The sequence below is a fragment of the Equus asinus genome, chromosome 9 (genome assembly GCF_041296235.1).
Source record: "Equus asinus isolate D_3611 breed Donkey chromosome 9, EquAss-T2T_v2, whole genome shotgun sequence".
Classification (NCBI taxonomy): Eukaryota; Metazoa; Chordata; class Mammalia; order Perissodactyla; family Equidae; genus Equus; species Equus asinus.
This window is the reverse complement of record NC_091798.1, coordinates 88,805,089-88,818,864: the sequence shown is the minus strand read 5'-3', so window position 1 is coordinate 88,818,864 and position 13,776 is coordinate 88,805,089. Positions and strand designations below refer to the sequence as shown.

General features: G+C 46.3%; 1 long non-coding RNA gene across 1 annotated transcript in view; it reads right to left on the bottom strand.

The window, feature by feature from the left end:
• Positions 1-11,477, bottom strand: part of LOC139046226 (uncharacterized) — a 42,851-nt gene extending 31,374 nt beyond the window's left edge. Inside the window, exon 1 of the long non-coding RNA XR_011505985.1 lies at positions 11,147-11,477. This is a non-coding gene — a long non-coding RNA (uncharacterized lncRNA). The remainder of the gene's footprint in view (positions 1-11,146) is intronic.
• Between the last annotated feature and the right edge of the window lie 2,299 nt (positions 11,478-13,776).

Below are 13,776 nucleotides of genomic sequence, written 5' to 3'. Positions count from 1 at the left end.
TACTAAGATTTTCTCCTGGAAATTTTATAGAATTAGTTCTTATATTTAAGTCTATGATCCATTCTGAGTTAATTTTTGTCTGTGAGTGAGGTAAGGATCAAGATTCACTTTTTATTTTTATCTTTTACATAGAGCTAACCAACTGTTTCAGCACCATTTGTTGAAAAATTATCCTTTCCTCATTGAAATGCCTTGGCACCTCTGTTGAAAGTCAATGGGCCATATATATGTGAATTCTCTATTCTGTTCTATGGACCTATATGTCTGCCTGTATGTCAATACCACACTATCAGAATTACTTTTTTACTTTATATATATTTTTATTTTACCTGTACCCTTAATAATGTTTTAAAATCAGTTCCTCTAATTATTTTTTGTTTGCTATAAAGCCTACCAAAATCATTTAGAGTTAATCGAAACTTCATATAGTATTTGTCTCTCTAAACTGAGAACTTTTCTTAACTGAGATTTTTCTTTTTTTTTTCCCCGTCCAAAAACTTGACAATAATTATTTTAGTGGTTTTTGATCCCATTGCTTCCATTCCTAATGTGCTTTTTATACACTTGGCACATGAGTAGGCTCAATAAAGAGCAGATTCTCATCCCCCATTGTCATTATCACTATTGCACACACTTTGGTTTCCAACATCCTTCTTAAATATACAAAACCATTCGCACTAGTTTTGGCCCCACCAGGTTAATTTCTTTGATAACCTACAATGAGTCCTAGGTTCATACTGACTGTTCTAGTGGATGTTCGGAGATATCTCATTGTGGTTTGAATTTGCATTTCCCTATGGTTAATGATGTTGATTGTAATAATGTTATACACTTCCTGGGACATAATAGAAAATGCAAATATTATTATTTTATAACTATAACTTAAATTCTTTCTCCCTAAATATACGACTGAACACTTTTTCAGACTGATCCTTTTTCAAGGATCTTGTCCATTCACCTATCTTTAAGAGACCGTTCTGTAGTTTGCCCCAATCAGGTTATCATTTAATGACCTGAAAAGACTTCTGAAAACTAGAGGTTTCATGAGTATTTCTTACTCTATATTTAATTTTTAAAAGTTAAATAAGAGTTGTCTTGCTGTGATCCCTAGAAATCCAACTGTGATTTCTTCTCCATTGAGAGATGAATTTACTTGTCCCTATCCTTTGTTTTCTGGCTCAAAACAGACATGTCATGTCCTATTCATGTCAACATTTTCTAATCCCCAACCACAATCCTTAAAAATATAGTTTTTTTTTTTAAAGATTTTATTTTTTCCTTTTTCTCCCCAAAGCCCCCCGGTACGGAGTTGTATATTCTTTGTTGTGGGTCCTTCTAGTTGTGGTATGTGGGATACCGCCTCAGCGTGGTTTGATGAGCAGTGCCATGTCTGCGCCCAGGATTCGAACCAACGAAACACTGGGTCGCCTGCCGCAGAGCTCAGGAACTTAACCACTGGGCCACGGGGCCAGCCCCAAAAATATAGTTTTTAAGAGTGGGGTGTCTGTGTGTGTGTATGTGTGATTATGTCAAAGGTTTGGGAAAGTACAGATTATAAATTCACTTGGAACATCAGGCTTATGTCTCTGCCTTCCTTGCTTGATGAAACCAGTCAAATTTTTGTTCAAGTTTCAGCAAGATTCCACTCCTAGTGTTGTTATGACTTTAAGCGGGGGAAACTCCTCTCAGCTCTCTACAGCATTTTGGAGGAAAAGGAAGGGAGGCTGACAGGCAAAGTTGTTAAATGTTAAATCAAAAGCTGAAAAGTCCTTGGATGCAAAATCATTTAAACTCCAAATGAGAGAGTTCAGGAGGGACTTCTCAGAATGAAGGGAAAAAAAATGCCAAACCAGCAGTAACTGAGGGAAAAGTCAAATGGAGGATGGAAGTCTCTCTTCTCAGAAGAAAGGGTGACTCCATCTTTCTTGCCTCCCCCACTCTTCCTCTTTTAAATTAGGGGTGAGGAAGGTGACAAACCCTAGAGAAGATGGATGGAGGGAGAGAAGCAGAAACTGCTGGCTGAGCAAGAACTGCAGGGGTGGAGGGTGAGAGGCCCCACCTTGTGCTTTAAAGGATCAGAGCTGGGTGAAAAGCTGCCAACAGCAGGAATATGAATTAAGGAAGGTGACCTTTCAGAAATAGAAAAAATGACCTCTCTCTAAAATCTAGGGGGAAAAGATGAGGATATTAACTAGTTAGGAAAAAAATCATTGCATATTGCAGTATGAAAAGACCTTAAAGGTCATGGAAACCAACCTCTGCATTTTACAGCTAGGCCAACAGCTGAGAAGAATGAGCCATCAGAGTCCAAAGTGGTCCTCCACAGTATAAGACGTTTGCATTTGAACTAATGAAAAATAATGCCCCTCAATCTTCAAAGCCTTCGTAAACTCCTAGAAGATACACTCTTTAATCTCGTGGCTTTTTGTAACACAGCACCATCACACCGCTGTTGGAGAAGCACCAGGCTAATTGACTTGCCTAAGAGCCACCGCTCGTTTCATGAGATTATTCTAAATTTTGTTTTTAAGTATTTTGAAAGAAGTATCATCTCCATATTTGGTGCTTAATCAACATTTCTGTACATTTTGATTATTTTAATAAATAGATATGATATTTAAGCAGTGTGGTGACATCAAGTTCAGCACCGTACACCTGGTGGCCAAGTGGAGCAGAGCCAAGGACGATGAGGGTCTTCATTCCCGCCACCCTCATACCTCGTCTGGGCCTGTCCTGGTCTGCCAGGTCAGCCTCCAGTCAGTCTTCCTGCCTCCTGTCTTGCTCTCTTCCAGTCCTTCTGCACCACCCATCAGAGAGATGTTTCTGAAATACAAATCTGATCGTATCCCTCTGTTGCTAAATACCCTTGATACAACTCCCTGACTACAGGATAGATTCTAATCTTCTTCACCTCCAGGTCCTCCCTTTCCTTGTCCCCTCATTTGTACTTCCCCTCCTAACACTGCACACTCAAGCTTCAGTGATCTTTTATTGTTCTTAGCAGCTCAGGCTGGCTTCAGATGGCTGTATCCTTGCTAGCAGTTTTCATGCCCAGGATGTCCTTTGCCCTTTCCCCCTCCACCTAGAGAACATCTACTCCTTGCTCAAGGCTCAAAGCAACACTTGCCTTGCACTCCCAGTTAGAATTGACCATCCCTCTAATAGTGTCTCCCTCCTTCCTGGACATACATTTATCATAACACCTATAATATCTTCTGGCACTTATTTGCACACATATCTATGTTAGAGAACTCAGTGGTTTTCAGACTTTAAAGCCCATAGTGCACATGAGAATCATCCAAGGCATTTCTTCAAAACGCAGAAATGTCTTGGCCTCACCCCCAGAGAGTCTGATTCTGATTCAGTAGGCCTATCGTAAGAGGGGTTCACGGATGTCTTGGAGCCTAAGGAGAGCCTGCTTTGAATCAGGTAAGTGTTCACCTGCCTGAGGCACCATTGCTCCAAGAGCAGCGGACACTGCTGCTTTCTCTGCCTGCTTCTCCCCAGTCATTGACTCTCAAGAGTATCAGCTTGAGAGATCCCGACACCTCCTCCCTCCCCTCCCACTCTCTTGGGGGTAAAATATGCAAAACTCATTTATATTCCTGCAAGTAGGTGAGAATAACATTCTGGGCCATCACCATTCAATAATGGAAGCTTTGTGCAAAGTAGTGACAGGTGAGAGAAATGATTTCATTTTTCACTTTGACAATTGGGTGAAGCAGATTCCTGGCAGTTCTGCTAAGGTTTTATGCCCACATAGTTACCCAAGGGATCTGCTTAGCAACCAAGAGATGCTGCAAGAAGAGGAAAAGCAGATTCTGAAGATGCTGAGATGCTGAAGCACGAAGAGGAGAGAGAGGGCAGCTCTGACCTAGGGTTCTCGTTTGTTCTCTGGTCTCCAGAGAGGGCTGTCTGGGATGCCCTTCTTCCCCTCCCCTCCCCAGAGCCCATATGGGGCTTACCGTGTGGGAACCATCATTCCCCAGGAGGCTTGGCTATGCTTGACTAGATTTCTTTGTGCCACGATTTTTTCCTGACTATAAACTTCAGCCTATTTGTTGGAGGTTTTGAGGGGGTCTGATAACACCCCTCTTCGATGCCTGGGTGTTGAACTGAGAAAGAAGACAGAGTAGGCACTGGATGAACCAAATTTGACCTGTTGAGTGACAAAGTGATATTGGAGAATGGGGCTTCCATCTACAGGTAATGGGCTTCATCATATTGAATCCCAGGACTGAACTGAACCCCTCAACTTCAGCCCCTCCAGTGCACCTCCCATGAGCTGGGGCCATCGAGAGGCTGTGCCCTCGGCTGGCAGGTGGGTGCTCTGGAGGAAGAGGGAGTGGCAGGGGCTGGCAAGTCCAGTGTCTCTTTTAAACCCACCAATCTGGTGACCCCTTCAGCCTCCCTGGGCAGAGGGAGTCGGGGGTAGGGAGAAATGGCAGTGGTACCCGCCTTCACGTGGAGGAAACCTCAGACACGGGGCCAGGCATTCCCTCAACCCAGATATGTTTACTTAAAGATTTGGAAAATACGAAAAGGTATAAAAATCAGTAGCAATCCCAGAGACATACTGTAATTCTCCTAGTCTAAGGCACCTTGTAGTGTTTCTTAAATTGGATGTATTTTACAATTATTGTATGTTTAATGTGTTATTATTATTTCTTCCTAAAAGACTTTTACTAAGCTTCTGTTGTCTCTTTCCCTTGTTAGTATCTTAGAAATGAGGAAATATGTTAAATTTCAATTGTTTTTCAAAGATAACGATTATATTAGAGCATTTCCCATGTCAACAGGTATTGAAAACCCCATAAATAACCACTGCAAAAATATTCCATCATCTGAAGGCACTAGAATGGATTTAGCTAATCTCTGCCCCTTGGTGTTTAAGCTGGGGGGGGGGGGGCGGGAGTGGGGTTGTTTATTGTTTTTAGTATTATAGCTAATACTGTGATAAAATTCCTTGTACCTAAGTCTTTGCTCCAGAGGTGACTTTTTCCCACTTAAGAATTGGTCCTTGAATTCAGGATATTAACTTTTAAAAAGCATTGGCTTCACAAGACCATATTGTCCTCAGAAAAGTTATCCCAGGGAACCTCCTGGTAGAGTTGTTGGAGCGCGCTCCTCTCTCAGCAGACTCAGCAGCTCTGAACATCGTAGGACACCACCGTACAGTGGGTGGTCTTCTTCTGGATTTGAAGACTATTGATCCTTAACGCCCGTCCTGCCACTCCTTGTCAACCCTCCTGCCCTCCCTCCCAGTCCAGTCAGGAGTCTCCTGGGAGGGTGAGGCCAAGCACATGTAGGTTCATTGTTGCCACAAACCTTCACTGCCAAACCCAACATAGTGCCCTGATGTGTTGGGCTCACTGATGGAGGAGAGAGGCACCCCTGGAAAGCCTGGAGCCAAAGCAGGCAGAGGGGCATCCACAGCTGCCTTCACCTCTGTCCACACTCAACGGCCCCAGTGACAAGGTGGCACTATGGCAAGGCACAGCACAGGGGGCCAGCAGGCAGAGCATTTGTCCTGATGCCTAGGGCGCACTGGATGAGGTCCCTCCCTCCACCTCCTTCTCTCCTCTCTACCCCAGTGCTCAGGTGTGGAGGAAACTTGAGCATCCTCTGGAGGCCAGGACACTTCGCTGATGTGAATGCCATGCTGCGTCTTGGTCTCCGTCTGGCCATCCTAGAGGAAGCCAGGGAAGGCTTCGGCTGGGGTTCGAGGCCATGCAACACAGTTTAACAAGCACCTGCCGTGTGAAGGGCAGTGTTAAGTGCTGTGGGAAAGACAAGGCTTTTTATGGCCTCAGTTCCATGGATCCCCACCCGGACCCATCTGTTCCCTACTTGGGTAGAGGCAGGAGACTTCTCCGAGGAGGAGCAGCATTTGCTCGCCCCTCAGAACCACAGGCAGAAGCAGATTGGACTGTGGCAAATGTGAACCTGGCACGGATACTGGAAAAAAATCTTCTTCAGCTCTTGGTTCCACAGAAAATAATGTACAAAAACAAAGGAGATCCTATGGACGTTCCTCAGCAGGATGATTTCTACCCAGGTTAAGTACAGCACTCCAGGGCCTGAATATGCCCAAATTGCACTGTATTCCTTACCTGCCTTTCCACTTTTCCACAGGTTCTCTTATTGATTCTCAGAGATAATGGGGCCTTAAGGGCAAGCTTTTTAGAGTGGAATTTGGTTGGGCTTTTCCTGGTAAGATGGCTCACCAGATCAGGCCGGCCAAGCTCCACCAAACTACCACAGTTTATGTTTAAACGGTTTCTAGAATTAAGGGGGCTTGTAAAATTTCTGAACGAGGTAACCTGCACTAGAGTGGAGCTTGCTGGTAACAGAGCCAAAGGAGCATTCTCAAGGGGCACTACCAGGCACAGTGGATGTGGACGAGAGAAGGCAGTCTCTCGTGTGAATTGCAGTCTCTCCCTCAGGAAGAGCGTAAGGAAGGCTCCCTTTCCCAGCACAGGCGTGAATGCAGAGCGCTGGGTGACCCCATGGTGGGGCAGATCCCATCTTGGGGGACACAGCTGCCCTTGGGGCTTCCTCCAAAGGGACTCAGGGAAGGTTTGGAGACAAATTGCGTGGTGTCGGAAGCCCATCAGTCCAATAGGCTCAGAGTTGACCCAGAAATCCTGGGCACTCTACTCTCCTCAGAATGGCGTCCTGTTCCCCTCTGGCAGAGCAGAGAAGAGGGAGGAAGCTTAGAGCCAGACACAGATCTTAGCCAGGCCCCGAAGAGCCTCAGAGCACAGGGGACGCAGAATTGGAGGCCCACTGGATTATTTCTCCTAAAGTGCCACCTGCACAATGAGATTTACTGCTGAGCGCAGCGTTGGGCTTAACCCTCAGATCTCTCCAGCCAATTGGAGAGAGGGTCCTTGTCCAACAGCCTTGACTGGGTTGGTGTCTCTGTTTACAGAATAGGGAGGAGACTGTAGGAACCGTGGGAGGGGAGGCGGACCTCCAACCCAGCCATGGGGCTTCCCACTATTAACACTCCTGGGGCTGCATTGTCTGCTGACCCTTTGAAAAACAAATCACGGAAAATAAGAAAATACATGAAAAGAACCGAAAGTTAACAAAGAAAATTTAATTTCACTAATTAAAAAAGGCTAAAAGATTAAGATGGGCTTAAAACCAAACATTTTAAACATGAAAAGACATTTCAAAATAAGCTTAGAAATAAACAACTTTGTTTGAAATTTCAACATAAATAAAGGAAGAAAAAAACAACTAAAATAAATTAGGTTTAAAAATGAGAGCAATCAAAGGCCTCAAGTTCAAAAAATAAAATTTAAGAAATTTTGTATCTAGGAAGCTGGAATAAAAGCTACAATTCCAAAAAAATATATATTAAGAGTGTTTTTTAAAAAGGAAAGCTACAACTAGATGAGGTTTAAAATAAGTGGCTGAATTCCAAAGAGATTAAAAACATAAAAAGTGAAGCTATACGTGATTAAAATGAAACCCAAAAACCATGAGGTAAGAAGTTAAAAACATGTTAGAAAGTGAAGCTAACAATAACATAGGATTTGTAAACACTATAAAATAAAAGGAAAAATATGTAGAATAAGGTAAGAATGAAGAGGTTTGAAATGTGGAGGTGGGTGAAGGACAGAGGGGGTGAGGAAGAGACAGAGCAATAAATTCCCGTGGACACAGCTTCCAGGGGCTGCTCCTGCTTCCCCGGGGTGGTGGCCTCCACTCCAGGGGGTACCATTTATTCTGGGGAGTGCAGAGCCAGGTAGCAGAAAGTCAAGAGCTCCTCCCCCTCTCTCAGTCCCAGACATCACCCCCTAGGCTCTCAGCTTGGTCTGGCCCTGACACTATTTCTTCTTGTTCCTTAATTCACTGTAGCTGAAGGCAAGGAATTTTCCAGAGCCACTGCAGCCATAGGTCAGGAGAAACAGCCATAGATCCTGCTGTGCCTCCCTCACCACAACTCTCACAGGAAAAGGAGAAGACATAGAAATGGGCAAAAAGAAAATCAAATACGGACTGAGAGTGAAATGTCTAGAACAGGGAGTCGTTCCCCAGCACCTCCTTTTGATGACTTCTGCATCAGAACATAAAGCCCAGTGACAGGAAGTTCATCTTCTATAAAGTTGCTAAAGCTACCCCACATGTAATTATATATTCTTGCTGTATCGGCTCAAAATTGTGCAGAATAAAGTAACCTAAAGAGAAACCAAAAATAGTCACTTGGTTTCCTTTGCCAAATTTCCTTGAAAAATGTAAATGCGTGAGAATTTAAAATTAGGTGATCAGCTAACGAGAGTTTGTCGAGTATCCTGTGATTAGAGGCCAGCCTTCCTGGAAACAGTGAGGGCTCGCTGGGCACCAGAAGGGCACAAGGCCCAGGTCCGGCTCATTCTCTGGCTGTGACCTCCTTCCCATCAGGCTGAGAGCCAAAAAAATGTATTTTGGGCGTGCTTGGTCCTCCAGGGTCTCTTCTTGGCCCACTGCTGAGACATCTAGGAGTTTTCTTTTTTTTTTTTTTCTTCTCTTTCAGAAGATACGTTGCCTGTAAGCAAGCGGGCATTTTACAAAAGAGCTGTGCTTTGCTTTCCTTCCTAATTGGCTTTCTTCCGCCTCAGACTGTGCTGCAGGTCTGACCACACAGCCTACGCAGCCTCACATAGGAGCCTCTGGTAAGAGCTTGGAGCACGTTTCAAAATGAATTTCAGATTTTCATGTTTCTGTTTATTACTGTGTGCCCTGGTTAATCCAAGCCTCGCCAGCCTGTTGGTAACGGAGAGGTCCTATGAACTATAATAATCCAATAATAACCTAACAACTACACCTCCAAGTGGTCCAAATTTCTGGGAGTGCCTGTGGCAGCTCGCACCATCCCACTGAAGTCCTTCTGTCCTCCTCCAGCCCCATCTTTGCTGTCTGCTTGTGAGGCCACTGGGACCTGTGTGTCACCAAGGCAGCTGGGTCCCATGTCAGTGGCAAGTGGGAATCAGGGAGCAGCCTTCATCCCCATCCTGAGCCCTTTACCAGACTTCCGGAGAAGGTGGGCAAAGGCGTGGCCCCTTTTTGTGCTCATGTCTTGATGGTAGACCCTGACTGTGCTTCTCGCCTCGAGCTCACAGCTGCTGGTGCCGAGCGGCAAAGCCTGGAGCTGTACTTGGTCCCTGGGGGCCGTACCTGCCGAAGCCCTGGAGTGTTCCACACGGAGCTGTGGAGAACACCCACTTCCTGTGCTCTGGATCACACCTCACGACCTGCACTCAGAAACAGCCTGCTGGAAGACCTTGACACAGGCCCGTGGGGTTGGCTCCAGGGTAAAATGTGACATAGATCCCATGTTCTCCTGCCAGAGGGATGAGTGCCCTCTCCCCATCCTGGTCAACAAAAATGACCCTCATGCGGGTCATCTCCAAGCAGGCCTTTCCACCACTCAAGCAGACGCGCTCCTGAGTGCTGGACCTCACCTTCGCCTCCGTCTGAGATCCCTGCTCCAAGCAGAGAACTAACCCCGTGACCCCAGGACCTTCAGCAAGGCATTTGTCCCCCCGGGCCTCTGTTTCTTCATCTATAAAATGTGACCTGTCCTTTTCGTGTCAGTTCTGAGCATCAAATGACATCGTCGATGACTGAGAACTTCAAAAAACTGTGAAGCCCTGTACAATACTGAGTTGGAGAAAAACAGAAGTCAGTCAATTGCTTTGTTTTCTTTCAGCCCAGAAAGGCAGACTTGCGGGAGGGGGTGGATTCTTCTCCCTAATTCAATAAGGCTGGCCCAGTTTCGTCTTTTTAAGCTACAGATCAAGTTATATGAATTATTTATGTAATTGAGTAGTATCTTGCCAAGAGACTTTAAAAGGTCACAGCTATTGTGGTTGGGGGTACAATGGTGGACTGGAGAGGCAGACAGCATTAGGAGGAAAAGGGAGAGAAAGTCAACAAGGGGCTGCCTGTTGTAGAATCAATCAAACCGCGTGGGCCCAACAGTACCTGTGTAGAATGTACTGGATCAGTGCAAGTTAGTTCCCTAGAGGGTGAAGCGAAGCTCCAGTGAAGATTGACTGGGAGGTTGGTGAACACGAGCACCCCCAGTGCCACCACTTATCCCGTGCCTGCAGCCCTGGCAGACATTTCTAGGGACTGTGGCATTCTTTCCATCTGGGCTGAAACTTGACCTCACATTCCTGCTCAAAGAAACGCTTAATGGTTTGGACTGGAGTTAGCATCCTCAGTGAAGCTAACTTTTTATGCTAGAAATCTTGAAGAGTATAGTTAGACCAGGATAGCCCACATAAGGACAGCAGTAGCTGGAAGCTACAATCATTTTTTTAAAATGTGGCCATATGCTGGAGGCAACTGCTTCATGAGATGTTCGGGCGATCGGTGGTGGTGTGTGGGAGGACCAGGGACCGAGAGGAGGGAGCGGGTCAAAGCTGAAGCTGAAGGATCCTAGCATTGTTCACCTCCCCTGAAGCCGCCCCCAGCATGCGCGCACACACACACACACACATGCACACAGACACACACACACACACACACTAATCCCCTCAACTGTGTCACATATTTAAATATTTAACTTTATATTTAGATTTAAATTAATTAAAATGGAATAAATTTAAAAATTCAGTTCCTTGGTTGCACTAGCCACATTTCAAGAGCTCCCTAGCCATCTGTGGCTAGTGGCTGCTCTGTTGGGCAGCGCAGAACATTTCCTTCATTGCACGAAGGTGGATGGGCACCGAAAGCAAATCCCACTGTGTGTCTTACTCATAATCCTGCTTAATAGCCTGGCACCCTGGCTCGTCCTCTCCTGTGGGAGTTAGTCACACAGTATTATTAGACACTCACTACTGACTGCCCTCTTACCTTCCCCTATGCAGACAGAGGGAATCAGGCTGGGAGAAAGAAAGAGAGAAAATGCACAATTTTGAGAACTGAAGTTATTTTTCTCCAGTGCAAAAGTTACAGAAAGAACAGATGGCACTTTTTAAAAAATGAAAATCTGGGATGAAAGAGAAGGAAAGAGCTGAGCATGAGTTTGGGGGCTGCTGTTGGTTTTTCCTGACCACCCCAGCCAACTCAACATGGTCGTTGTTCTATCTGTGAAATACACAAATGTTCGTAGTTTCAAGACTGGGGTTGCAGAGAGAACTCTTACCTTTACATTCAACTGAAAGAAGATGCTTCCTTTTACCCAAACTTCTTATGATTCTGTGATTTCCCATCCTGCCGGTCTCCTGGTGCTGGCTGTTTTGTGCATGAGGCAAAACAGATAAGCTTTGACCTTGGAGCTGCTCCGTGGGATTTTCTGCAGATGGTTCTCAATAATAAGGTGTTTGCTCATTTGTTTCTAGGTTCTTTGATTTCAAAATAAAAGTGCAGCCAAATTGACCCACGGGGAGAAAACAGATTAGGCAGAAAATAGCATCTCTTTAGGTTTCTTACTCTAACGCACTCTGATTCCACCCATGAAATTGTCCCACCAGGATGCTGGCAATAACAGAACAGGACAGGCCAGGGAGAGGTCGAGTGGAGACCTCAGTTCTAGGCGGGCAAATGTCAGGGCCAGGAAAGTCAGCTGAAGCTGAGAGGACAGACAAAGGCCACAGGTTTGGAGCCAGAGGCCAGGATCCAGAGCCCAGGAGGTCAGTGAGAGGGCAAGCCCAGCTGTTCCCGCAGGCACCTCAGAGCCGGGCGCAGGTGCGGGTGGTCTCGAGCCCACAGGGTCTATCTGGGTGTGGGTCCTGGCCCTGACTGAGGCAGAGAAAGACAGGGAATCCTGATGCACTAGAGCCCAAGGGACTTTCAGGACCCTCTTCTGGCATCCCCCTAAAGAGCTGGAAGATAAGGAGCACCTTGTTAAGCACAGAACCCTGGGACCTGAACCACACCTCCTGAAGCTTGGTCACCAAGGTGTCTGATAAGTACTTCAGGTGACCCTGCTCTTCAAAAGTCTGGGCAACACTCTTTAAGCCAGTGGTTTTCAGGCTGGGCCCCACAGAGCCCTGAGGTCTCTCAACGCTTCCTTAGAGCTACAGAAGGATGCAGTAAGAAGGAGGGGGAAGGACTGAGTGTGTGAAAGTCGAGGCCCCCCACCCTGCTACAATCTGACAATGGTGACTAATAGGAGCAAATGCTTATCGCACCCTTCTAGACTAAGTGCTACACGTCCATCAGCTCTTTAATCCCTACCCTCACTCTCTGAAGCAGGCATTATTATAATCCCCATTTTATAGATGAGAAAATTAAGGCTTAGTGGATAAGTCGCTTGTCCAAGGGCACACACTCAGTAAGTGGCAGAGCTGGAATTCAAACGATAAAAACCCTTCCCATCGTGTTACCCTACCCTTGAAGAAGCCCCACCTGTATGTGTTCTGCGTGTTGTTGGGCATCTCATAGTATTTAGTCTATAAAATGGGTTCTACTGCTAACAAAGGTGTGAGAACACGTATTTAGGCTGACCCCTACCTCTTATACAAGAAAAACCAAGGGCCCAGAGAAGTGACCTTGTGGTCACAAGATCACAAAATGGGAACACAAAGTTTGGAGATCTGGCCTGAACGAGGCTGGTGGCTTCCCTAGAGGCCGGCTCTGAACTGGGCTCTGCCCAGAGCCAGCATGTGCCCTGGGCCAACACCGCCTGCGACCTTTCCACCTGCAGACGGGAGGGCTGCCGCCTCATTTCCTAAGCTGGCGGACGCCGTCTGCTGAGAAAGAGTTATGGCCCCTCTGAGGCCTGGACCGGGTACCAGGGACACTCAGCCAAAGAGGAAAGGAAAGGTCAAGGCTTATTGTGAGTAAATTTCTCATCTTGTTACGTGAGACCATGACTCCTTTGTCAGCCCGCCTCGAGTCCCTACCACTGCAATGGAATCTGATCCTCTTTTATTCCTGTCCTAATTACTGTGCATGTGGCCTGGAGCTTCTGAGAGGGAGAAATGTTTTCTTCTAGGTGGCTGCATTTCAGGTGCTGGTGACTTACTCCTGCTTCTCTGGGACTGGCTCATCCATCATTCGGAGATGTTTTGCAACTGAAGGGCAAATGCGTTTCTCAGAGCAGCAGCCTCCACTCTCATCCCCAAGCCAAAGCCAGGCAATCAGGAAAGGGCTAGGGGAGCAGCCATCCCCTGCGTTCCCAAAACCACCATCTGGGAAGTGAGTGTGCTGCCTTCTGCTCCCACCAGGGAACGGACACAAGGCAAGATGCCTGGGAGGGCTGCCCCTGGGACAGGGGGTGTCTGTCCGCCTGCCATCCCTCTAGGGGGAGAAGAAAGGGTTTAGAAGCTGCATATTCTTTGCTTGAGGAATCCAGCTGAGCCTCCGAGTTGATTTATTTGACGAAGCATCCAAGACCCGATGTTTTTTCCAGCACTGCTGTCAAAACTATCTTTCCGTGTTGAGAAATCAATTTTCCTCATTTGGCTGAAATGGCTTTACAAAATGTACATTTGAGAGAGGCCTTCCTTCTGTAGGATACTTCTTGAATGGTGTGCCTCTTGACACATGCTCTCTCTTGGAGGCACTTAGATTAGACCGGGTCTTGACTCCCTTTATGGCCTCCTTGCCCTCTCAGGTTTCTGAAGAAGTCGGTTCCACCAGGTAGCTTGTAAGCATCCATTCCCATTACCTAGCAGACGGATTGCAGACAACTTCTGCTTGCATCTTTCAAAGTAGTCATACCCCTGATGCGTCTTAGGAGAAAGTCCCATGCTAAGCAAATTTGACCAAGGAAATCTGACAGGTACAGCAAGAGACAGCCCTGCAATGCCGCATGCCCATGTGGGAAGA